Here is a 24,012-nt window from a genome sequence, read left to right as displayed (position 1 = left end):
TTAGTGTTGAAAAACCACTTTTCGCACTTGTGTTAGTGTTGAAAAACCACTTTTCGCACTTGTATTAGTGTGGAAAAAATTTCGCACTTGTGTTGGTGCAGGAAACCACTTTTGCACTTGTATTAGTGTGGAAAAACCACTTTTCGCACTTGTGTTAGTGTTGAAAGAAACCACTTTTCGCACTTGTATTAGTGTGGAAAAAACACTTTTCGCACTTGTGTTGGTGCAGGAAACCACTTTTGCACTTGTATTAGTGTGGAAAAAACCACTTTTCGCACTTGTGTTAGTGTTGAAAAACCACTTTTCGCACTTGTGTTTGTGTTGAAAAACCACTTTTCGCACTTGTGTTGGTGCAGGAAACCACTTTTTGCACTTGTATTAGTGTGGAAAAAACACTTTTACGCACTTGTGTTAGTGTTGAAAAACCACTTTTCGCACTTCTGTTAGTGCTGAAAAACTACTTTTTCGCACTTGTGTTGGTGCAGGAAATCACTTTTGCACTTGTATTAGTGTGGAAAAACACTTTTCGCACTTGTATTAGTGTGGAAAAACCACTTTTCGCACTTGTGTTAGTGTTGAAAAAAAACTTTCGCACTTGTGTTAGTGTTGAAAAACCACTTTTCGCACTTGTGTTAGTGTTGAAAACCACTTTTTGCACTTGTGTTAGTGTTGAAAAACCACTTTTTGCACTTGTGTTGGTGCAGGAAACCACTTTTGCACTTGCATTAGTGTGGAAAAAACACTTTTCGCACTTGTGTTAGTGTTGAAAAACCACTTTTCGCACTTGTGTTAGTGTTGGAAAACCACTTTTCGCACTTGTGTTGGTGCAGGAAACCACTTTTGCACTTGTATTAGTGTGGAAAAAACACTTTTCGCACTTTTGTTAGTGTTGAAAAACCACTTTTCGCACTTGTGTTAGTGTTGAAAAACCACTTTTCGCACTTGTGTTGGTGCAGGAAACCACTTTTGCACTTGTATTAGTGTGGAAAAACCACTTTTCGCACTTGTGTTAGTGTTGAAAAACCACTTTTCGCACTTGTGTTAGTGTTGAAAAACCACTTTTCGCACTTGTGTTGGTGCAGGAAACCACTTTTCGCACTTGTGTTAGTGTTGAAAAACCACTTTTCGCACTTGTATTAGTGTGGAAAAAACACTTTTCGCACTTGTGTTGGTGCAGGAAACCACTTTTGCACTTGTATTAGTGTGGAAAAAACACTTTTCACACTTGTGTTAGTGTTGAAAAAACCACTTTTCGCACTTGTGTTGGTGCAGGAAACCACTTTTGCACTTGTATTAGTGTGGAAAAAACACTTTTTGCACTTGTGATAGTGTTGAAAAACCACTTTTCGCACTTGTGTTAGTGTTGAAAAACCACTTTTCGCACTTGTGTTAGTGTTGAAAAACCACTTTTCGCACTTGTGTTGGTGCAGGAAACCACTTTTGCACTTGTATTAGTGTGGAAAAAACACTTTTTGCACTTGTGATAGTGTTGAAAAACCACTTTTCACACTTTTGTTAGTGTTGAAAAACCACTTTTCGCACTTGTGTTGGTGCAGGAAACCACTTTTGCACTTGTATTAGTGTGGAAAAAACCACTTTTTCGCACTTGTGTTAGTGTTGAAAAACCACCTTTCGCACTTGTGTTGGTGCAGGAAACCACTTTTGCACTTGTATTAGTGTGGAAAAAACACTTTTCGCACTTGTGTTAGTGTTGAAAAACCACTTTTTTGCACTTGTGTTAGTGTTGAAAAACCACTTTCGCACTTGTGTTAGTGTTGAAAAACCACTCTTAGCACTTGTGTTGGTGCAGGAAACCACTTTTGCACTTGTATTAGTGTGGAAAAAACACTTTTTGCACTTGTGTTGGTGTTGAAAAACCACTTTCGCAATTGTGTTAGTGTTGAAAAACCACTTTTCGCACTTGTGTTGGTGCAGGAGACCACTTTTGCACTTGTATTAGTGTGGAAAAAACACTTTTCGCACTTGTGTTAGTGTTGAAAAACCACTTTTCGCACTTGTGTTAGTGTTGAAAAACCACTTTTCGCACTTGTGTTGGGGCAGGAAACCACTTTTGCACTTGTATTAGTGTGGAAAAAACACTTTTTGCACTTGTGATAGTGTTGAAAAACCACTTTTCGCACTTGTGTTAATGTTGAAAAACCACTTTTCGCACTTGTGTTGGTGCAGGAAACCACTTTTGCACTTGTATTAGTGTGGAAAAACCACTTTTCGCACTTGTGTTAGTGTTGAAACACCACTTTTCGCACTTGTATTAGTGTGGAAAAAACACTTTTCGCACTTGTGTTGGTGCAGGAAACCACTTTTGCACTTGTATTAGTGTGGAAAAACCACTTTTCGCACTTGTGTTAGTGTTGAAAAACCACTTTTCACACTTGTGTTAGTGTTGAAAAACCACTTTTCGCACTCGTGTTGGTGCAGGAAACCACTTTTGCACTTGTATTAGTGTGGAAAAAACACTTTTTGCACTTGTGATAGTGTTGAAAAACCACTTTTCGCACTTGTGTTAGTGTTGAAAAACCACTTTTCGCACTTGTGTTGGTGCAGGAAACCACTTTTGCACTTGTATTAGTGTGGAAAAAACACTTTTCGCACTTGTGTTAGTGTTGAAAAACCACTTTTCGCCCTTGTGTTAGTGTTGAAAAACCACTTTTCGCACTTGTGTTGGTATTGAAAAACCACTTTTCGCACTTGTGTTGGTGCAGGAAACCACTTTTGCACTTGTATTAGTGTGGAAAAAACACTTTTCGCACTTGTGTTAGTGTTGAAAAACGACTTTTCGCACTTGTGTTAGTGTTGAAAAACCACTTTTCGCACTTGTGTTGGTGCAGGAAACCACTTTTGCACTTGTATTAGTGTGGAAAAAACACTTTTCGCACTTGTGTTAGTGTTGAAAAACCACTTTTCGCACTTGTGTTAGTGTTGAAAAACCACTTTTCGCACTTGTGTTGGTGCAGGAAACCACTTTTGCACTTGTATTAGTGTGGAAAAAACACTTTTTGCACTTGTGATAGTGTTGAAAAACCACTTTTCGCACTTGTGTTAATGTTGAAAAACCACTTTTCGCACTTGTGTTGGTGCAGAAAACCACTTTTGCACTTGTATTAGTGTGGAAAAAACACTTTTCGCACTTGTGTTAGTGTTGAAAAAACCACTTTTCGCACTTGTGTTAGTGTTGAAAAACCACTTTTCGCACTTGTGTTAGTGTTGAAAAACCACTTTTCGCACTTGTGTTGGTGCAGGAAACCACTTTTGCACTTGTATTAGTGTGGAAAAACACTTTTCGCACTTGTGTTAGTGTTGAAAACCACTTTTCGCACTTGTGTTAGTGTTGAAAAACCACTTTTCGCACTTGTGTTAGTGTTGAAAAACCACTTTTCGCACTTGTGTTGGTGCAGGAAACCACTTTTGCACTTGTATTAGTGTGGAAAAAACACTTTTTGCACTTGTGATAGTGTTGAAAAACCACTTTTCGCACGTGTGTTAATGTTGAAAAACCACTTTTCGCACTTGTGTTGGTGCAGGAAACCACTTTTGCACTTGTATTAGTGTGGAAAAACCACTTTTCGCACTTGTGTTAGTGTTGAAAAACCACTTTTCGCACTTGTGTTGGTGCAGGAAACCACTTTTGCACTTGTATTAGTGTGGAAAAAACACTTTTTGCACTTGTGATAGTGTTGAAAAACCACTTTTCGCACTTGTGTTAGTGTTGAAAAACCACTTTTCGCACTTGTGTTAGTGTTGAAAAACCACTTTTCGCACTTGTGTTGGTGCAGGAAACCACTTTTGCACTTGTATTAGTGTGGAAAAAACACTTTTTGCACTTGTGATAGTGTTGAAAAACCACTTTTCGCACTTGTGTTAGTGTTGAAAAACCACTTTTCGCACTTGTGTTAGTGTTGAAAAACCACTTTTCGCACTTGTGTTGGTGCAGGAAACCACTTTTGCACTTGTATTAGTGTGGAAAAAACACTTTTTGCACTTGTGATAGTGTTGAAAAACCACTTTTCACACTTTTGTTAGTGTTGAAAAACCACTTTTCGCACTTGTGTTGGTGCAGGAAACCACTTTTGCACTTGTATTAGTGTGGAAAAAACCACTTTTCGCACTTGTGTTAGTGTTGAAAAACCACCTTTCGCACTTGTGTTGGTGCAGGAAACCACTTTTGCACTTGTATTAGTGTGGAAAAAACACTTTTCGCACTTGTGTTAGTGTTGAAAAACCACTTTTTGCACTTGTGTTAGTGTTGAAAAACCACTTTTCGCACTTGTGTTAGTGTTGAAAAACCACTCTTAGCACTTGTGTTGGTGCAGGAAACCACTTTTGCACTTGTATTAGTGTGGAAAAAACACTTTTTGCACTTGTGTTGGTGTTGAAAAACCACTTTTCGCAATTGTGTTAGTGTTGAAAAACCACTTTTCGCACTTGTGTTGGTGCAGGAGACCACTTTTGCACTTGTATTAGTGTGGAAAAAACACTTTTCGCACTTGTGTTAGTGTTGAAAAACCACTTTTCGCACTTGTGTTAGTGTTGAAAAACCACTTTTCGCACTTGTGTTGGGGCAGGAAACCACTTTTGCACTTGTATTAGTGTGGAAAAAACACTTTTTGCACTTGTGATAGTGTTGAAAAACCACTTTTCGCACTTGTGTTAATGTTGAAAAACCACTTTTCGCACTTGTGTTGGTGCAGGAAACCACTTTTGCACTTGTATTAGTGTGGAAAAACCACTTTTCGCACTTGTGTTAGTGTTGAAACACCACTTTTCGCACTTGTATTAGTGTGGAAAAAACACTTTTCGCACTTGTGTTGGTGCAGGAAACCACTTTTGCACTTGTATTAGTGTGGAAAAACCACTTTTCGCACTTGTGTTAGTGTTGAAAAACCACTTTTCACACTTGTGTTAGTGTTGAAAAACCACTTTTCGCACTCGTGTTGGTGCAGGAAACCACTTTTGCACTTGTATTAGTGTGGAAAAAACACTTTTTGCACTTGTGATAGTGTTGAAAAACCACTTTTCGCACTTGTGTTAGTGTTGAAAAACCACTTTTCGCACTTGTGTTGGTGCAGGAAACCACTTTTGCACTTGTATTAGTGTGGAAAAAACACTTTTCGCACTTGTGTTAGTGTTGAAAAACCACTTTTCGCCCTTGTGTTAGTGTTGAAAAACCACTTTTCGCACTTGTGTTGGTATTGAAAAACCACTTTTCGCACTTGTGTTGGTGCAGGAAACCACTTTTGCACTTGTATTAGTGTGGAAAAAACACTTTTCGCACTTGTGTTAGTGTTGAAAAACGACTTTTCGCACTTGTGTTAGTGTTGAAAAACCACTTTTCGCACTTGTGTTGGTGCAGGAAACCACTTTTGCACTTGTATTAGTGTGGAAAAAACACTTTTCGCACTTGTGTTAGTGTTGAAAAACCACTTTTCGCACTTGTGTTAGTGTTGAAAAACCACTTTTCGCACTTGTGTTGGTGCAGGAAACCACTTTTGCACTTGTATTAGTGTGGAAAAAACACTTTTTGCACTTGTGATAGTGTTGAAAAACCACTTTTCGCACTTGTGTTAATGTTGAAAAACCACTTTTCGCACTTGTGTTGGTGCAGGAAACCACTTTTGCACTTGTATTAGTGTGGAAAAAACACTTTTCGCACTTGTGTTAGTGTTGAAAAAACCACTTTTCGCACTTGTGTTAGTGTTGAAAAACCACTTTTCGCACTTGTGTTAGTGTTGAAAAACCACTTTTCGCACTTGTGTTGGTGCAGGAAACCACTTTTGCACTTGTATTAGTGTGGAAAAACACTTTTCGCACTTGTGTTAGTGTTGAAAACCACTTTTCGCACTTGTGTTAGTGTTGAAAAACCACTTTTCGCACTTGTGTTAGTGTTGAAAAACCACTTTTCGCACTTGTGTTGGTGCAGGAAACCACTTTTGCACTTGTATTAGTGTGGAAAAAACACTTTTTGCACTTGTGATAGTGTTGAAAAACCACTTTTCGCACGTGTGTTAATGTTGAAAAACCACTTTTCGCACTTGTGTTAGTGTTGAAAAACCACTTTTCGCACTTGTGTTGGTGCAGGAAACCACTTTTGCACTTGTATTAGTGTGGAAAAAACACTTTTTGCACTTGTGATAGTGTTGAAAAACCACTTTTCGCACTTGTGTTAGTGTTGAAAAACCACTTTTCGCACTTGTGTTAGTGTTGAAAAACCACTTTTCGCACTTGTGTTGGTGCAGGAAACCACTTTTGCACTTGTATTAGTGTGGAAAAAACACTTTTTGCACTTGTGTTAGTGTTGAAAAACCACTTTTCGCACTTGTGTTAGTGTTGAAAAACCACTTTTCGCACTTGTGTTGGTGCAGGAAACCACTTTTGCACTTGTATTAGTGTGGCAAAAACACTTTTTGCACTTGTGATAGTGTTGAAAAACCACTTTTCGCACTTGTGTTAATGTTGAAAAATCACTTTTCGCACTTGTGTTGGTGCAGGAAACCACCTTTGCACTTGTATTAGTGTGGAAAAACCACTTTTCGCACTTGTGTTAGTGTTGAAAAACCACTTTTCGCACTTGTGTTAGTGTTGAAAAACCACTTTCGCACTTGTGTTGGTGCAGGAAACCACTTTTGCACTTGTATTAGTGTGGAAAAAACACTTTTTGCACTTGTGATAGTGTTGAAAAACCACTTTTCACACCTGTGTTAGTGTTGAAAAACCACTTTTTGCACTTGTGTTAGTGTTGAAAAACCACTTTTCGCACTTGTGTTGGTGCAGGAAACCACTTTTGCACTTGTATTAGTGTTGAAAAACCACTTTTCGCACTTGTGTTGGTGTTGAAAAACCACTTTTCGCACTCGTGTTGGTGCAGGAAACCACTTTTGCACTTGTATTAGTGTGGAAAAAACACTTTTTGCACTTGTGATAGTGTTGAAAAACCACTTTTCGCACTTGTGTTAATGTTGAAAAATCACTTTTCGCACTTGTGTTGGTGCAGGAAACCACCTTTGCACTTGTATTAGTGTGGAAAAACCACTTTTCGCACTTGTGTTAGTGTTGAAAAACCACTTTTCACACTTGTGTTAGTGTTGAAAAACCACTTTTGCACTTGTATTAGTGTGGAAAAAACACTTTTCGCACTTGTGTTAGTGTTGAAAAACCACTTTTCGCACTTGTGTTAGTGTTGAAAAACCACTTTTCGCACTTGTGTTGGTGCAGGAAACCACTTTTGCACTTGTATTAGTGTGGAAAAAACACTTTTTGCACTTGTGATAGTGTTTAAAAACCACTTTTCGCACTTCTGTTAATGTTGAAAAACCACTTTTCGCACTTGTGTTGGTGCAGGAAACCACTTTTGCACTTGTATTAGTGTGGAAAAACCACTTTTCACACTTGTGTTAGTGTTGAAAAACCACTTTTCGCACTTGTGTTGGTGCAGGAAACCACTTTTGCACTTGTATTAGTGTGGAAAAAACACTTTTCGCACTTGTGTTAGTGTTGAAAAACCACTTTTCGCACTTGTGTTTGTGCAGGAAACCACTTTTGCACTTGTATTAGTGTGGAAAAAACACTTTTTGCACTTGTGATAGTGTTGAAAAACCACTTTTCGCACTTGTGTTAGTGTTGAAAAAGCACTTTTCGCACTTGTGTTGGTGCAGGAAACCACTTTTGCACTTGTATTAGTGTGGAAAAACCACTTTTCGCACTTGTGTTAGTGTTGAAAAACCACTTTTCGCACTTGTGTTTCTGTTGAAAAACCACTTTTCGCACTTGTGTTGGTGCAGGAAACCACTTTTGCACTTGTGGTAGTGTTGAAAAACCACTTTTCGCACTTGTGTTAGTGTTGAAAAACAACTTTTCGCACTTGTGTTGGTGCAGGAAATCACTTTTGCACTTGTATTAGTGTGGAAAAAACACTTTTCGCACTTGTATTAGTGTGGAAAAACCACTTTTCGCACTTGTGTTAGTGTTGAAAAACCACTTTTCACACTTGTATTAGTGTTGAAAAACCACTTTTCGCACTTGTGTTAGTGTTGAAAAACCACTTTTCGCACTTGTGTTAGTGTTGAAAAACCACTTTTTGCACTTGTGTTGGTGCAGGAAACCACTTTTGCACTTGTATTAGTGTGGAAAAAACACTTTTCGCACTTGTGTTAGTGTTGAAAAACCACTTTTCGCACTTGTGTTAGTGTTGAAAAACCACTTTTCGCACTTGTGTTAGTGTTGAAAAACCACTTTTCGCACTTGTGTTGATGCAGGAAACCACTTTTGCACTTGTATTAGTGTGGAAAAAACACTTTTCACACTTGTGTTAGTGTTGAAAAACCACTTTTCGCACTTGTGTTAGTGTTGAAAAACCACTTTTCGCACTTGTGTTGGTGCAGGAAACCACTTTTGCACTTGTATTAGTGTGGAAAAACCACTTTTCGCACTTGTGTTAGTGTTGAAAAACCACTTTTCGCACTTGTATTAGTGTGGAAAAAACACTTTTCGCACTTGTATTAGTGTGGAAAAAACACTTTTCGCACTTGTGTTAGTGTTGAAAAACCACTTTTCGCACTTGTGTTAGTGTTGAAAAACCACTTTTCGCACTTGTGTTGGTGCAGGAAATCACTTTTGCACTTGTATTAGTGTGGAAAAAACACTTTTCGCACTTGTATTAGTGTGGAAAAACCACTTTTCGCACTTGTGTTAGTGTTGAAAAAAAACTTTTCGCACTTGTGTTAGTGTTGAAAAACCACTTTTCGCACTTGTGTTAGTGTTGAAAAACCACTTTTTGCACTTGTGTTAGTGTTGAAAAACCACTTTTTGCACTTGTGTTGGTGCAGGGAACCACTTTTGCACTTGCATTAGTGTGGAAAAAACACTTTTCGCACTTGTGTTAGTGTTGAAAAACCACTTTTCGCACTTGTGTTAGTGTTGGAAAACCACTTTTCGCACTTGTGTTGGTGCAGGAAACCACTTTTGCACTTGTATTAGTGTGGAAAACCCACTTTTCGCACTTGTGTTAGTGTTGAAAAACCACTTTTCGCACTTGTGTTGGTGCAGGAAACCACTTTTGCACTTGTATTAGTGTGGAAAAAACACTTTTCACACTTGTGTTAGTGTTGAAAAACCACTTTTCACACTTGTGTTGGTGCAGGAAACCACTTTTGCACTTGTATTAGTGTGGAAAAAACACTTTTCACACTTGTGTTAGTGTTGAAAAACCACTTTTCACACTTGTGTTGGTGCAGGAAACCACTTTTGCACTTGTATTAGTGTGGAAAAAACACTTTTCGCACTTGTGTTAGTGTTGAAAAACCACTTTTCGCACTTGTGTTTGTGTTGAAAAACCACTTTTCGCACTTGTGTTGGTGCAGGAAACCACTTTTGCACTTGTATTAGTGTGGAAAAAACACTTTTCGCACTTGTGTTAGTGTTGAAAAACCACTTTTCGCACTTGTGTTAGTGTTGAAAAACCACTTTTCGCACTTGTGTTAGTGTTGAAAAACCACTTTTTGCACTTGTGTTGGTGCAGGAAACCACTTTTGCACTTGTATTAGTGTGGAAAAAACACTTTTCGCACTTGTGATAGTGTTGAAAAACCACTTTTCGCACTTGTGTTAGTGTTGAAAGACCACTTTTCGCACTTGAGTTAGTGTTGAAAAACCACTTTTCGCACTTGTGTTGATGCAGGAAACCACTTTTGCACTTGTATTAGTGTGGAAAAAACACTTTTCACACTTGTGTTAGTGTTGAAAAACCACTTTTCGCACTTGTGTTAGTGTTGAAAAACCACTTTTCACACTGGTGTTGGTGCAGGAAACCACTTTTGCACTTGTATTAGTGTGGAAAAACCACTTTTCGCACTTGTGTTACTGTTGAAAAACCACTTTTCGCACTTGTATTAGTGTGGAAAAAACACTTTTCGCACTTGTGTTGGTGCAGGAAACCACTTTTGCACTTGTATTAGTGTGGAAAAACACTTTTCGCACTTGTGTTGGTGCAGGAAACCACTTTTGCACTTGTATTAGTGTGGAAAAAACACTTTTTGCACTTGTGATAGTGTTGAAAAACCACTTTTTGCACTTGTGTTAGTGTTGAAAAACCACTTTTCGCACTTGTGTTGGTGCAGGAAACCACTTTTGCACTTGTATTAGTGTGGAAAAAACACTTTTCGCACTTGTGTTAGTGTTGAAAAACCACCTTTCGCACTTGTGTTAGTGTTGAAAAACCACTTTTCGCACTTGTGTTAGTGTTGAAAAACCACTTTTCGGACTTGTGTTAGTGTTGAAAAACCACTTTTCGCACTTGTGTTAGTGTTGAAAAACCACTTTTCGCACTTGTGTTAGTGTTGAAAAACCACTTTTCGCACTTGTGTTAGTGTTGAAAAACCACTTTTCGCACTTGTGTTAGTGTTGAAAAACCACTTTTTGCACTTGTGTTGGTGCAGGAAACCACTTTTGCACTTGTATTAGTGTGGAAAAAACACTTTTCGCACTTGTGTTAGTGTTAAAAAACCACTTTTCGCACTTGCGTTAGTGTTGAAAAACCACTTTTCGCACTTGTGTTGGTGCAGGAAACCACTTTTGCACTTGTATTAGTGTCGAAAAAACACTTTTCGCACTTGTGTTAGTGTTGAAAAACCACTTTTCGCACTTGTGTTAGTGTTGAAAAACCACTTTTCGCACTTGTGTTGGTGCAGGAAACCACTTTTGCACTTGTATTAGTGTGGAAAAAACACTTTTTGCACTTGTGATAGTGTTGAAAAACCACTTTTAGCACTTCTGTTAATGTTGAAAAACCAGTTTTCGCACTTGTGTTGGTGCAGGAAACCACTTTTGCACTTGTATTAGTGTGGAAAAACCACTTTTCGCACTTGTTAGTGTTGAAAAACCACTTTTCGCACTTGTATTCGTGTGGAAAAAACACTATTCGCACTTGTGTTGGTGCAGGAAACCACTTTTGCACTTGTATTAGTGTGGAAAAAACACTTTTCGCACTTGTGTTAGTGTTGAAAAACCACTTTTCGCATTTGTGTTGGTGCAGGAAACCACTTTTGCACTTGTATTAGTGTGGAAAAACACTTTTTGCACTTGTGATAGTGTTGAAAAACCACTTTTCGCACTTGTGTTAGTGTTGAAAAACCACTTTTCGCACTTGTGTTGGTGCAGGAAACAACTTTTGCACTTGTATTAGTGTGGAAAAACCACTTTTCGCACTTTATGTTAGTGTTGAAAAACCACTTTTCGCACTTGTGTTGGTGCAGGAAACCACTTTTGCACTTGTGTTAGTGTTGAAAAACCACTTTTCGCACTTGTGTTAGTGTTGAAAAACCACTTTTTGCACTTGTGTTGTTGCAGGAAACCACTTTTGCACTTGTATTAGTGTGGAAAAAACACTTTTTGCACTTGTGTTAGTGTTGAAAAACCACTTTTCGCACTTGTGTTGGTGTTGAAAAACCACTTTTCGCACTCGTGTTGGTGCAGGAAACCACTTTTGCACTTGTATTAGTGTGGAAAAAACACTTTTTGCACTTGTGATAGTGTTGAAAAACCACTTTTCGCACTTGTGTTAGTGTTGAAAAACCACTTTTCGCACTTGTGTTGGTGCAGGAAACCACTTTTGCACTTGTATTAGTGTGGAAAAAGCACTTTTTGCACTTGTGATAGTGTTGAAAAACTACTTTTCGCACTTGTGTTAATGTTGAAAAATCACTTTTCGCACTTGTGTTGGTGCAGGAAACCACCTTTCACTTGTATTAGTGTGGAAAAACCACTTTTCGCACTTGTGTTAGTGTTGAAAAACCACTTTTCGCACTTGTGTCGGTGCAGGAAACCACTTTTGCACTTGTATTAGTGTGGAAAAAACACTTTTTGCACTTGTGTTAGTGTTGAAAAACCACTTTTCGCACTTGTGTTAGTGTTGAAAAACCACTTTTCGCACTTGTGTTGGTGCAGGAAACCACTTTTGCACTCGTATTAGTGTGGAAAAAACACTTTTTGCACTTGTGATAGTGTTGAAAAACCACTTTTCGCACTTGTGTTAGTGTTGAAAAACCACTTTTTGCACTTGTGTTAGTGTTGAAAAACCACTTTTCGCACTTGTGTTGGTGCAGGAAACCACTTTTGCACTTGTATTAGTGTGGAAAAAACACTTTTTGCACTTGTGTTAGTGTTGAAAAACCACTTTTCGCACTTGTGTTAGTGTTGAAAAACCACTTTTCACACTTGTGTTAGTGTTGAAAAACCACTTTTCGCACTTGTGTTAGTGTTGAAAAACCACTTTTCGCACTTGTGTTAGTGTTGAAAAACCACTTTTCGCACTTGTGTTAGTGTTGAAAAACCACTTTTCGCACTTGTGTTAGTGTTGAAAAACCACTTTTTGCACTTGTGTTGGTGCAGGAAACCACTTTTGCACTTGTATTAGTGTGGAAAAACCACTTTTCGCACTTGTGTTAGTGTTGAAAAACCACTTTTCGCACTTGTATTAGTGTGGAAAAAACACTTTTCGCACTTGTGTTGGTGCAGGAAACCACTTTTGCACTTGTATTAGTGTGGAAAAACCACTTTTCGCACTTGTGTTAGTGTTGAAAAACCACTTTTCGCACTTGTGTTTGTGTTGAAAAACCACTTTTCGCACTTGTGTTGGTGCAGGAAACCACTTTTTGCACTTGTATTAGTGTGGAAAAAACACTTTTCGCACTTGTGTTAGTGTTGAAAAACCACTTTTCGCACTTGTGTTAGTGTTGAAAAACCACTTTTCGCACTTGTGTTGGTGCAGGAAATCACTTTTGCACTTGTATTAGTGTGGAAAAAACACATTTCGCACTTGTATTAGTGTGGAAAAACCACTTTTCGCACTTGTGTTAGTGTTGAAAAAAAACTTTTCGCACTTGTGTTAGTGTTGAAAAACCACTTTTTGCACTTGTGTTAGTGTTGAAAAACCACTTTTTGCACTTGTGTTGGTGCAGGAAACCACTTTTGCACTTGCATTAGTGTGGAAAAAACACTTTTCGCACTTGTGTTAGTGTTGAAAAACCACTTTTCGCACTTGTGTTAGTGTTGGAAAACCACTTTTCGCACTTGTGTTGGTGCAGGAAACCACTTTTGCACTTGTATTAGTGTGGAAAAACAACTTTTCGCACTTGTGTTAGTGTTGAAAAACCACTTTTCGCACTTGTATCAGTGTGGAAAAAACACTTTTCGCACTTGTGTTGGTGCAGGAAACCACTTTTGCACTTGTATTAGTGTGGAAAAAACACTTTTCACACTTGTGTTAGTGTTGAAAAACCACTTTTCACACTTGTGTTGGTGCAGGAAACCACTTTTGCACTTGTATTAGTGTGGAAAAAACACTTTTCGCACTTGTGTTAGTGTTGAAAAACCACTTTTCGCACTTGTGTTTGTGTTGAAAAAGCACTTTTCGCACTTGTGTTGGTGCAGGAAACCACTTTTGCACTTGTATTAGTGTGGAAAAAACACTTTTCGCACTTGTGTTAGTGTTGAAAAACCACTTTTCGCACTTGTGTTAGTGTTGAAAAACCACTTTTCGCACTTGTGTTAGTGTTGAAAAACCACTTTTTGCACTTGTGTTGGTGCAGGAAACCACTTTTGCACTTGTATTAGTGTGGAAAAAACACTTTTCGCACTTGTGATAGTGTTGAAAAACCACTTTTCGCACTTGTGTTAGTGTTGAAAGACCACTTTTCGCACTTGAGTTAGTGTTGAAAAACCACTTTTCGCACTTGTGTTGATGCAGGAAACCACTTTTGCACTTGTATTAGTGTGGAAAAAACACTTTTCACACTTGTGTTAGTGTTGAAAAACCACTTTTCGCACTTGTGTTAGTGTTGAAAAACCACTTTTCGCACTTGTGTTGGTGCAGGAAACCACTTTTGCACTTGTATTAGTGTGGAAAACCACTTTTCGCACTTGTGTTACTGTTGAAAAACCACTTTTCGCACTTGTATTAGTGTGGAAAAAACACTTTTCGCACTTGTGTTGGTGCAGGAAACCACTTTTGCACTTGTATTAGTGTGGAAAAAACACTTTTCGCACTTGTGTTGGTGCAGGAAACCACTTTTGCACTTGTATTAGTGTGGAAAAAACACTTTTTGCACTTGTGATAGTGTTGAAAAACCACTTTTTGCACTTGTGTTAGTGTTGAAAAACCACTTTTCGCACTTGTGTTGGTGCAGGAAACCACTTTTGCACTTGTATTAGTGTGGAAAAAACACTTTTCGCACTTGTGTTAGTGTTGAAAAACCACCTTTTGCACTTGTGTTAGTGTTGAAAAACCACTTTTCGCACTTGTGTTAGTGTTGAAAAACCACTTTTCGGACTTGTGTTAGTGTTGAAAAACCACTTTTCGCACTTGTGTTAGTGTTGAAAAACCACTTTTCGCACTTGTGTTAGTGTTGAAAAACCACTTTTCGCACTTGTGTTAGTGTTGAAAAACCACTTTTCGCACTTGTGTTAGTGTTGAAAAACCACTTTTTGCACTTGTGTTGGTGCAGGAAACCACTTTTGCACTTGTATTAGTGTGGAAAAAACACTTTTCGCACTTGTGTTAGTGTTGAAAAACCACTTTTCGCACTTGCGTTAGTGTTGAAAAACACTTTTCGCACTTGTGTTGGTGCAGGAAACCACTTTTGCACTTGTATTAGTGTCGAAAAAACACTTTTCGCACTTGTGTTAGTGTTGAAAAACCACTTTTCACACTTGTGTTAGTGTTGAAAAACCACTTTTCGCACTTGTGTTGGTGCAGGAAACCACTTTTGCACTTGTATTAGTGTGGAAAAAACACTTTTTGCACTTGTGATAGTGTTGAAAAACCACTTTTAGCACTTCTGTTAATGTTGAAAAACCAGTTTTCGCACTTGTGTTGGTGCAGGAAACCACTTTTGCACTTGTATTAGTGTGGAAAAACCACTTTTCGCACTTGTTAGTGTTGAAAAACCACTTTTCGCACTTGTATTCGTGTGGAAAAAACACTATTCGCACTTGTGTTGGTGCAGGAAACCACTTTTGCACTTGTATTAGTGTGGAAAAAACACTTTTCGCACTTGTGTTAGTGTTGAAAAACCACTTTTCGCATTTGTGTTGGTGCAGGAAACCACTTTTGCACTTGTATTAGTGTGGAAAAACACTTTTTGCACTTGTGATAGTGTTGAAAAACCACTTTTCGCACTTGTGTTAGTGTTGAAAAACCACTTTTCGCACCTGTGTTAGTGTTGAAAAACCACTTTTCGCACTTGTGTTAGTGTTGGAAAACCACTTTTCGCACTTGTGTTGGTGCAGGAAACCACTTTTGCACTTGTATTAGTGTGGAAAAAACACTTTTCACACTTGTGTTAGTGTTGAAAAACCAATTTTCGCACTTGTGTTCGTGTTGAAAAACCACTTTTCGCACTTGTGTTGGTGCAGGAAACCACTTTTGCACTTGTATTAGTGTGGAAAAAACACTTTTTGCACTTGTGATAGTGTTGAAAAACCACTTTTCGCACTTGTGTTAGTGTTGAAAAACCACTTTTCGCACCTGTGTTAGTGTTGAAAAACCACTTTTCGCACTTGTGTTAGTGTTGAAAAACCACTTTTCGCACTTGTGTTAGTGTTGAAAAACCACTTTTCGCACTTGTGTTAGTGTTGAAAAACCACTTTTCGCACTTGTGTTGGTGCAGGAAACCACTTTTGCACTTGTATTAGTGTGGAAAAAACACTTTTCGCACTTGTGTTAGTGTTGAAAAACCACTTTTCGCACTTGTGTTAGTGTTGAAAAACCACTTTTCGCACTTGTGTTAGTGTTGGAAAACCACTTTTCGCACTTGTGTTGGTGCAGGAAACCACTTTTGCACTTGTATTAGTGTGGAAAAAACACTTTTCACACTTGTGTTAGTGTTGAAAAACCAATTTTCGCACTTGTGTTAGTGTTGAAAAACCACTTTTCGCACTTGTGTTGGTGCAGGAAACCACTTTTGCACTAGTATTAGTGTGGATAAAACACTTTTTGCACTTGTGATAGTGTTGAAAAACCACTTTTCGCACTTGTGTTAGTGTTGAAAAACCACTTTTCGCACCTGTGTTAGTGTTGAAAAACCACTTTTCGCACTTGTGTTAGTGTTGGAAAACCACTTTTCGCACTTGTGTTGGTGCAGGAAACCACTTTTGCACTTGTATTAGTGTGGAAAAAACACTTTTCACACTTGTGTTAGTGTTGAAAAACCAATTTTCGCACTTGTGTTAGTGTTGAAAAACCACTTTTCGCACTTGTGTTGGTGCAGGAAACCACTTTTGCACTTGTATTAGTGTGGAAAAAACACTTTTTGCACTTGTGATAGTGTTGAAAAACCACTTTTCGCACTTGTGTTAGTGTTGAAAAACCACTTTTCGCACTTGTGTTAGTGTTGAAAAACCACTTTTCGCACTTGTGTTGGTGCAGGAAACCACTTTTCGCACTTGTGTTAGTGTTGAAAAACCACTTTTCGCACTTGTATTAGTGTGGCAAAAACACTTTTCGCACTTGTGTTGGTGCAGGAAACCACTTTTGCACTTGTATTAGTGTGGAAAAAACACTTTTCGCACTTGTGTTAGTGTTGAAAAACCACTTTTTGCACTTGTGTTAGTGTTGAAAAACCACTTTTCGCACTTGTGTTAGTGTTGAAAAACCACTTTTAGCACTTGTGTTGGTGCAGGAAACCACTTTTGCACTTGTATTAGTGTGGAAAAAACACTTTTTGCACTTGTGTTGGTGTTGAAAAACCACTTTTCGCAATTGTGTTAGTGTTGAAAAACCACTTTTCGCACTTGTGTTAGTGTTGAAAAACCACTTTTCGCACTTGTGTTAGTGTTGAAAAACCACTTTTCGCACTTGTGTTAGTGTTGGAAAACCACTTTTCGCACTTGTGTTGGTGCAGGAAACCACTTTTGCACTTGTATTAGTGTGGAAAAAACACTTTTCACACTTGTGTTAGTGTTGAAAAACCAATTTTCGCACTTGTGTTAGTGTTGAAAAACCACTTTTCGCACTTGTGTTGGTGCAGGAAATCACTTTTGCACTTGTATTAGTGTGGAAAAAACACTTTTCACACTTGTGTTAGTGTTGAAAAACCAATTTTCGCACTTGTGTTAGTGTTGAAAAACCACTTTTCGCACTTGTGTTGGTGCAGGAAACCACTTTTGCACTTGTATTAGTGTGGATTAAACACTTTTTGCACTTGTGATAGTGTTGAAAAACGACTTTTCGCACTTGTGTTAGTGTTGAAAAACCACTTTTCGCACCTGTGTTAGTGTTGAAAAACCACTTTTCGCACTTGTGTTAGTGTTGAAAAACCACTTTTCGCACTTGTGTTAGTGTTGAAAAACCACTTTTCGCACTTGTGTTAGTGTTGAAAAACCACTTTTCGCACTTGTGTTAGTGTTGAAAAACCACTTTTCGCACTTGTGTTAGTGTTGGAAAACCACTTTTCGCACTTGTGTTGGTGCAGGAAACCACTTTTGCACTTGTATTAGTGTGGAAAAAACACTTTTCACACTTGTGTTAGTGTTGAAAAACCAATTTTGGCACTTGTGTTAGTGTTGAAAAACCACTTTTCGCACTTGTGTTGGTGCAGGAAACCACTTTTGCACTTGTATTAGTGTGGAAAAAACACTTTTCACACTTGTGTTAGTGTTGAAAAACCAATTTTTGCACTTGTGTTAGTGTTGAAAAACCACTTTTCGCACTTGTGTTGGTGCAGGAAACCACTTTTGCACTTGTATTAGTGTGGATAAAACACTTTTTGCACTTGTGATAGTGTTGAAAAACCACTTTTCGCACTTGTGTTAGTGTTGAAAAACCACTTTTCGCACCTGTGTTAGTGTTGAAAAAACACTTTTCGCACTTGTGTTAGTGTTGGAAAACCACTTTTCGCACTTGTGTTGGTGCAGGAAACCACTTTTGCACTTGTATTAGTGTGGAAAAAACACTTTTCACACTTGTGTTAGTGTTGAAAAACCAATTTTCGCACTTGTGTTAGTGTTGAAAAACCACTTTTCGCACTTGTGTTGGTGCAGGAAACCACTTTTGCACTTGTATTAGTGTGGAAAAAACACTTTTCCACTTGTGTTAGTGTTGAAAAACCACTTTTCGCACTTGTGTTGGTGCAGGAAACCACTTTTGCACTTGTATTAGTGTGGAAAAAACACTTTTTGCACTTGTGATAGTGTTGAAAAACCACTTTTTGCACTTGTGTTAGTGTTGAAAAACCACTTTTTGCACTTGTGTTAGTGTTGAAAAACCACTTTTCGCACTTGTGTTGGTGCAGGAAACCACTTTTGCACTTGTATTAGTGTGGAAAAAACACTTTTTGCACTTGTGATAGTGTTGAAAAACCACTTTTCACACTTTTGTTAGTGTTTAAAAACCACTTTTCGCACTTGTGTTGGTGCAGGAAACCACTTTTGCACTTGTATTAGTGTGGAAAAAACCACTTTTCGCACTTGTGTTGGTGCAGGAAACCACTTTTGCACTTGTATTAGTGTGGAAAAAACACTTTTCCACTTGTGTTAGTGTTGAAAAACCACTTATCGCACTTGTGTTGGTGCAGGAAACCACTTTTGCACTTGTATTAGTGTGGAAAAAACACTTTTTGCACTTGTGATAGTGTTGAAAAACCACTTTTTGCACTTTTGTTAGTGTTGAAAAACCACTTTTCGCACTTGTGTTAGTGTTGAAAAACCACTTATCGCACTTGTGTTGGTGCAGGAAACCACTTTTGCACTTGTATTAGTGTGGAAAAAACCACTTTTCGCACTTGCGTTAGTGTTGAAAAACCACTTTTCGCACTTGTGTTAGTGTTGAAAAACCACTTTTCGCACTTGTGTTGGTGCAGGAAACCACTTTTGCACTTGTATTAGTGTGGAAAAAACACTTTTCGCACTTGTGTTAGTGTTGAAAACCACTTTTCGCACTTGTGTTAGTGTTGAAAAACCACTTTTCGCACTTGTGTTAGTGTTGAAAAACCACTTTTCGCACTTGTGTTGGTGCAGGAAACCACTTTTGCACTTGTATTAGTGTGGAAAAAACACTTTTTGCACTTGTGATAGTGTTGAAAAACCACTTTTCGCACTTGTGTTAATGTTGAAAAACCACTTTTCGCACTTGTGTTGGTGCAGGAAACCACTTTTGCACTTGTATTAGTGTGGAAAAACCACTTTTTGCACTTGTGATAGTGTTGAAAAACCTCTTTTCGCACTTGTGTTAGTGTTGAAAAACCACTTTTCGCACTTGTGTTGGTGCAGGAAACCACTTTTGCACTTGTATTAGTGTGGAAAAAACACTTTTCGCACTTGTGTTAGTGTTGAAAAACCACCTTTCGCACTTGTGTTAGTGTTGAAAAACCACTTTTCACACTTGTGTTAGTGCTGAAAAACCACTTTTCGCACTTGTGTTGGTGCAGGAAATCACTTTTGCACTTGTATTAGTGTGGAAAGAATTCTTTTCGCACTTGTATTAGTGTGGAAAAACCACTTTTCGCACTTGTGTTAGTGTTGAAAAACCACTTTTCGCACTTGTGTTAGTGTTGAAAAACCACTTTGCACACTTGTGTTAGTGTTGAAAAACCACTTTTCGCACTTGTGTTAGTGTTGAAAAACCACTTTTCGCACTTGTGTTAGTGTTGAAAAACCACTTTTCGCACTTGTGTTAGTGTTGAAAAACCACTTTTCGCACTTGTGTTGGTGCAGGAAACCACTTTTGCACTTGTATTAGTGTGGAAAAAACACTTTTCGCACTTGTGTTAGTGTTGAAAAACCACTTTTCGCACTTGTGTTAGTGTTGAAAAACCACTTTTCGCACTTGTGTTAGTGTTGGAAAACCACTTTTCGCACTTGTGTTGGTGCAGGAAACCACTTTTGCACTTGTATTAGTGTGGAAAAAACACTTTTCACACTTGTGTTAGTGTTGAAAAACCAATTTTCGCACTTGTGTTAGTGTTGAAAAACCACTTTTCGCACTTGTGTTGGTGCAGGAAACCACTTTTGCACTTGTATTAGTGTGGAAAAAACACTTTTCACACTTGTGTTAGTGTTGAAAAACCAATTTTCGCACTTGTGTTAGTGTTGAAAAACCACTTTTCGCACTTGTGTTGGTGCAGGAAACCACTTTTGCACTTGTATTAGTGTGGATAAAACACTTTTTGCACTTGTGATAGTGTTGAAAAACCACTTTTTGCACTTGTGTTAGTGTTGAAAAACCACTTTTCGCACCTGTGTTAGTGTTGAAAAACCACTTTTCGCACTTGTGTTAGTGTTGAAAAACCACTTTTCGCACTTGTGTTAGTGTTGAAAAACCACTTTTCGCACTTGTGTTAGTGTTGAAAAACCACTTTTCGCACTTGTGTTGGTGCAGGAAACCACTTTTGCACTTGTATTAGTGTGGAAAAAACACTTTTCGCACTTGTGTTAGTGTTGAAAAACCACTTTTCGCACTTGTGTTATTGTTGAAAACCCACTTTTCGCACTTGTGTTAGTGTTGGAAAACCACTTTTCGCACTTGTGTTGGTGCAGGAAACCACTTTTGCACTTGTATTAGTGTGGAAAAAACACTTTTCACACTTGTGTTAGTGTTGAAAAACCAATTTTCGCACTTGTGTTAGTGTTGAAAAACCACTTTTCGCACTTGTGTTGGTGCAGGAAACCACTTTTGCACTTGTATTAGTGTGGATAAAACACTTTTTGCACTTGTGATAGTGTTGAAAAACCACTTTTCGCACTTGTGTTAGTGTTGAAAAACCACTTTTCGCACCTGTGTTAGTGTTGAAAAACCACTTTTCGCACTTGTGTTAGTGTTGGAAAACCACTTTTCGCACTTGTGTTGGTGCAGGAAACCACTTTTGCACTTGTATTAGTGTGGAAAAAACACTTTTCACACTTGTGTTAGTGTTGAAAAACCAATTTTCGCACTTGTGTTAGTGTTGAAAAACCACTTTTCGCACTTGTGTTGGTGCAGGAAACCACTTTTGCACTTGTATTAGTGTGGAAAAAACACTTTTTGCACTTGTGATAGTGTTGAAAAACCACTTTTTGCACTTGTGTTAGTGTTGAAAAACCACTTTTCGCACTTGTGTTAGTGTTGAAAAACCACTTTTCGCACTTGTGTTGGTGCAGGAAACCACTTTTCGCACTTGTGTTAGTGTTGAAAAACCACTTTTCGCACTTGTATTAGTGTGGAAAAAACACTTTTCGCACTTGTGTTGGTGCAGGAAACCACTTTTGCACTTGTATTAGTGTGGAAAAAACACTTTTCCACTTGTGTTAGTGTTGAAAAACCACTTTTCGCACTTGTGTTGGTGCAGGAAACCACTTTTGCACTTGTATTAGTGTGGAAAAAACACTTTTTGCACTTGTGATAGTGTTGAAAAACCACTTTTCGCACTTGTGTTAGTGTTGAAAAACCACTTTTCGCACTTGTGTTAGTGTTGAAAAACCACTTTTCGCACTTGTGTTGGTGCAGGAAACCACTTTTGCACTTGTATTAGTGTGGAAAAAACACTTTTTGCACTTGTGATAGTGTTGAAAAACCACTTTTCACACTTTTGTTAGTGTTGAAAAACCACTTTTCGCACTTGTGTTGGTGCAGGAAACCACTTTTGCACTTGTATTAGTGTGGAAAAAACCACTTTTCGCACTTGTGTTGGTGCAGGAAACCACTTTTGCACTTGTATTAGTGTGGAAAAAACACTTTTCCACTTGTGTTAGTGTTGAAAAACCACTTATCGCACTTGTGTTGGTGCAGGAAACCACTTTTGCACTTGTATTAGTGTGGAAAAAACACTTTTTGCACTTGTGATAGTGTTGAAAAACCACTTTTTGCACTTTTGTTAGTGTTGAAAAACCACTTTTCGCACTTGTGTTAGTGTTGAAAAACCACTTATCGCACTTGTGTTGGTGCAGGAAACCACTTTTGCACTTGTATTAGTGTGGAAAAAACCACTTTTCGCACTTGCGTTAGTGTTGAAAAACCACTTTTCGCACTTGTGTTAGTGTTGAAAAACCACTTTTCGCACTTGTGTTGGTGCAGGAAACCACTTTTGCACTTGTATTAGTGTGGAAAAAACACTTTTCGCACTTGTGTTAGTGTTGAAAACCACTTTTCGCACTTGTGTTAGTGTTGAAAAACCACTTTTCGCACTTGTGTTAGTGTTGAAAAACCACTTTTCGCACTTGTGTTGGTGCAGGAAACCACTTTTGCACTTGTATTAGTGTGGAAAAAACACTTTTTGCACTTGTGATAGTGTTGAAAAACCACTTTTCGCACTTGTGTTAATGTTGAAAAACCACTTTTCGCACTTGTGTTGGTGCAGGAAACCACTTTTGCACTTGTATTAGTGTGGAAAAACCACTTTTTGCACTTGTGATAGTGTTGAAAAACCTCTTTTCGCACTTGTGTTAGTGTTGAAAAACCACTTTTCGCACTTGTGTTGGTGCAGGAAACCACTTTTGCACTTGTATTAGTGTGGAAAAAACACTTTTCGCACTTGTGTTAGTGTTGAAAAACCACCTTTCGCACTTGTGTTAGTGTTGAAAAACCACTTTTCACACTTGTGTTAGTGCTGAAAAACCACTTTTCGCACTTGTGTTGGTGCAGGAAATCACTTTTGCACTTGTATTAGTGTGGAAAGAATTCTTTTCGCACTTGTATTAGTGTGGAAAAACCACTTTTCGCACTTGTGTTAGTGTTGAAAAACCACTTTTCGCACTTGTGTTAGTGTTGGAAAACCACTTTTCGCACTTGTGTTGGTGCAGGAAACCACTTTTGCACTTGTATTAGTGTGGAAAAAACACTTTTCACACTTGTGTTAGTGTTGAAAAACCAATTTTCGCACTTGTGTTAGTGTTGAAAAACCACTTTTCGCACTTGTGTTGGTGCAGGAAACCACTTTTGCACTTGTATTAGTGTGGAAAAAACACTTTTCACACTTGTGTTAATGTTGAAAAACCAATTTTCGCACTTGTGTTAGTGTTGAAAAACCACTTTTCGCACTTGTGTTGGTGCAGGAAACCACTTTTGCACTTGTATTAGTGTGGATAAAACACTTTTTGCACTTGTGATAGTGTTGAAAAACCACTTTTCGCACTTGTGTTAGTGTTGAAAAACCACTTTTCGCACCTGTGTTAGTGTTGAAAAACCACTTTTCGCACTTGTGTTAGTGTTGAAAAACCACTTTTCGCACTTGTGTTAGTGTTGAAAAACCACTTTTCGCACTTGTGTTAGTGTTGAAAAACCACTTTTCGCACTTGTGTTGGTGCAGGAAACCACTTTTGCACTTGTATTAGTGTGGAAAAAACACTTTTCGCACTTGTGTTAGTGTTGAAAAACCACTTTTCGCACTTGTGTTAGTGTTGAAAAACCACTTTTCGCACTTGTGTTAGTGTTGGAAAACCACTTTTCGCACTTGTGTTGGTGCAGGAAACCACTTTTGCACTTGTATTAGTGTGGAAAAAACACTTTTCACACTTGTGTTAGTGTTGAAAAACCAATTTTCGCACTTGTGTTAGTGTTGAAAAACCACTTTTCGCACTTGTGTTGTTGCAGGAAACCACTTTTGCACTTGTATTAGTGTGGAAAAAACACTTTTCACACTTGTGTTAGTGTTGAAAAACCAATTTTCGCACTTGTGTTAGGTGTTGAAAAACCACTTTTCGCACTTGTGTTGGTGCAGGAAACCACTTTTGCACTTGTATTAGTGTGGATAAAACACTTTTTGCACTTGTGATAGTGTTGAAAAACCACTTTTCGCACTTGTGTTAGTGTTGAAAAACCACTTTTCGCACCTGTGTTAGTGTTGAAAAACCACTTTTCGCACTTGTGTTAGTGTTGGAAAACCACTTTTCGCACTTGTGTTGGTGCAGGAAACCACTTTTGCACTTGTATTAGTGTGGAAAAAACACTTTTCACACTTGTGTTAGTGTTGAAAAACCAATTTTCGCACTTGTGTTAGTGTTGAAAAACCACTTTTCGCACTTGTGTTGGTGCAGG

Source organism: Myxine glutinosa, chromosome 6, assembly GCF_964187855.1.
Source record: "Myxine glutinosa chromosome 6, kmMyxGlut1.1, whole genome shotgun sequence".
Classification (NCBI taxonomy): Eukaryota; Metazoa; Chordata; class Myxini; order Myxiniformes; family Myxinidae; genus Myxine; species Myxine glutinosa.
Note: the sequence above shows the minus strand (reverse complement) of the source record.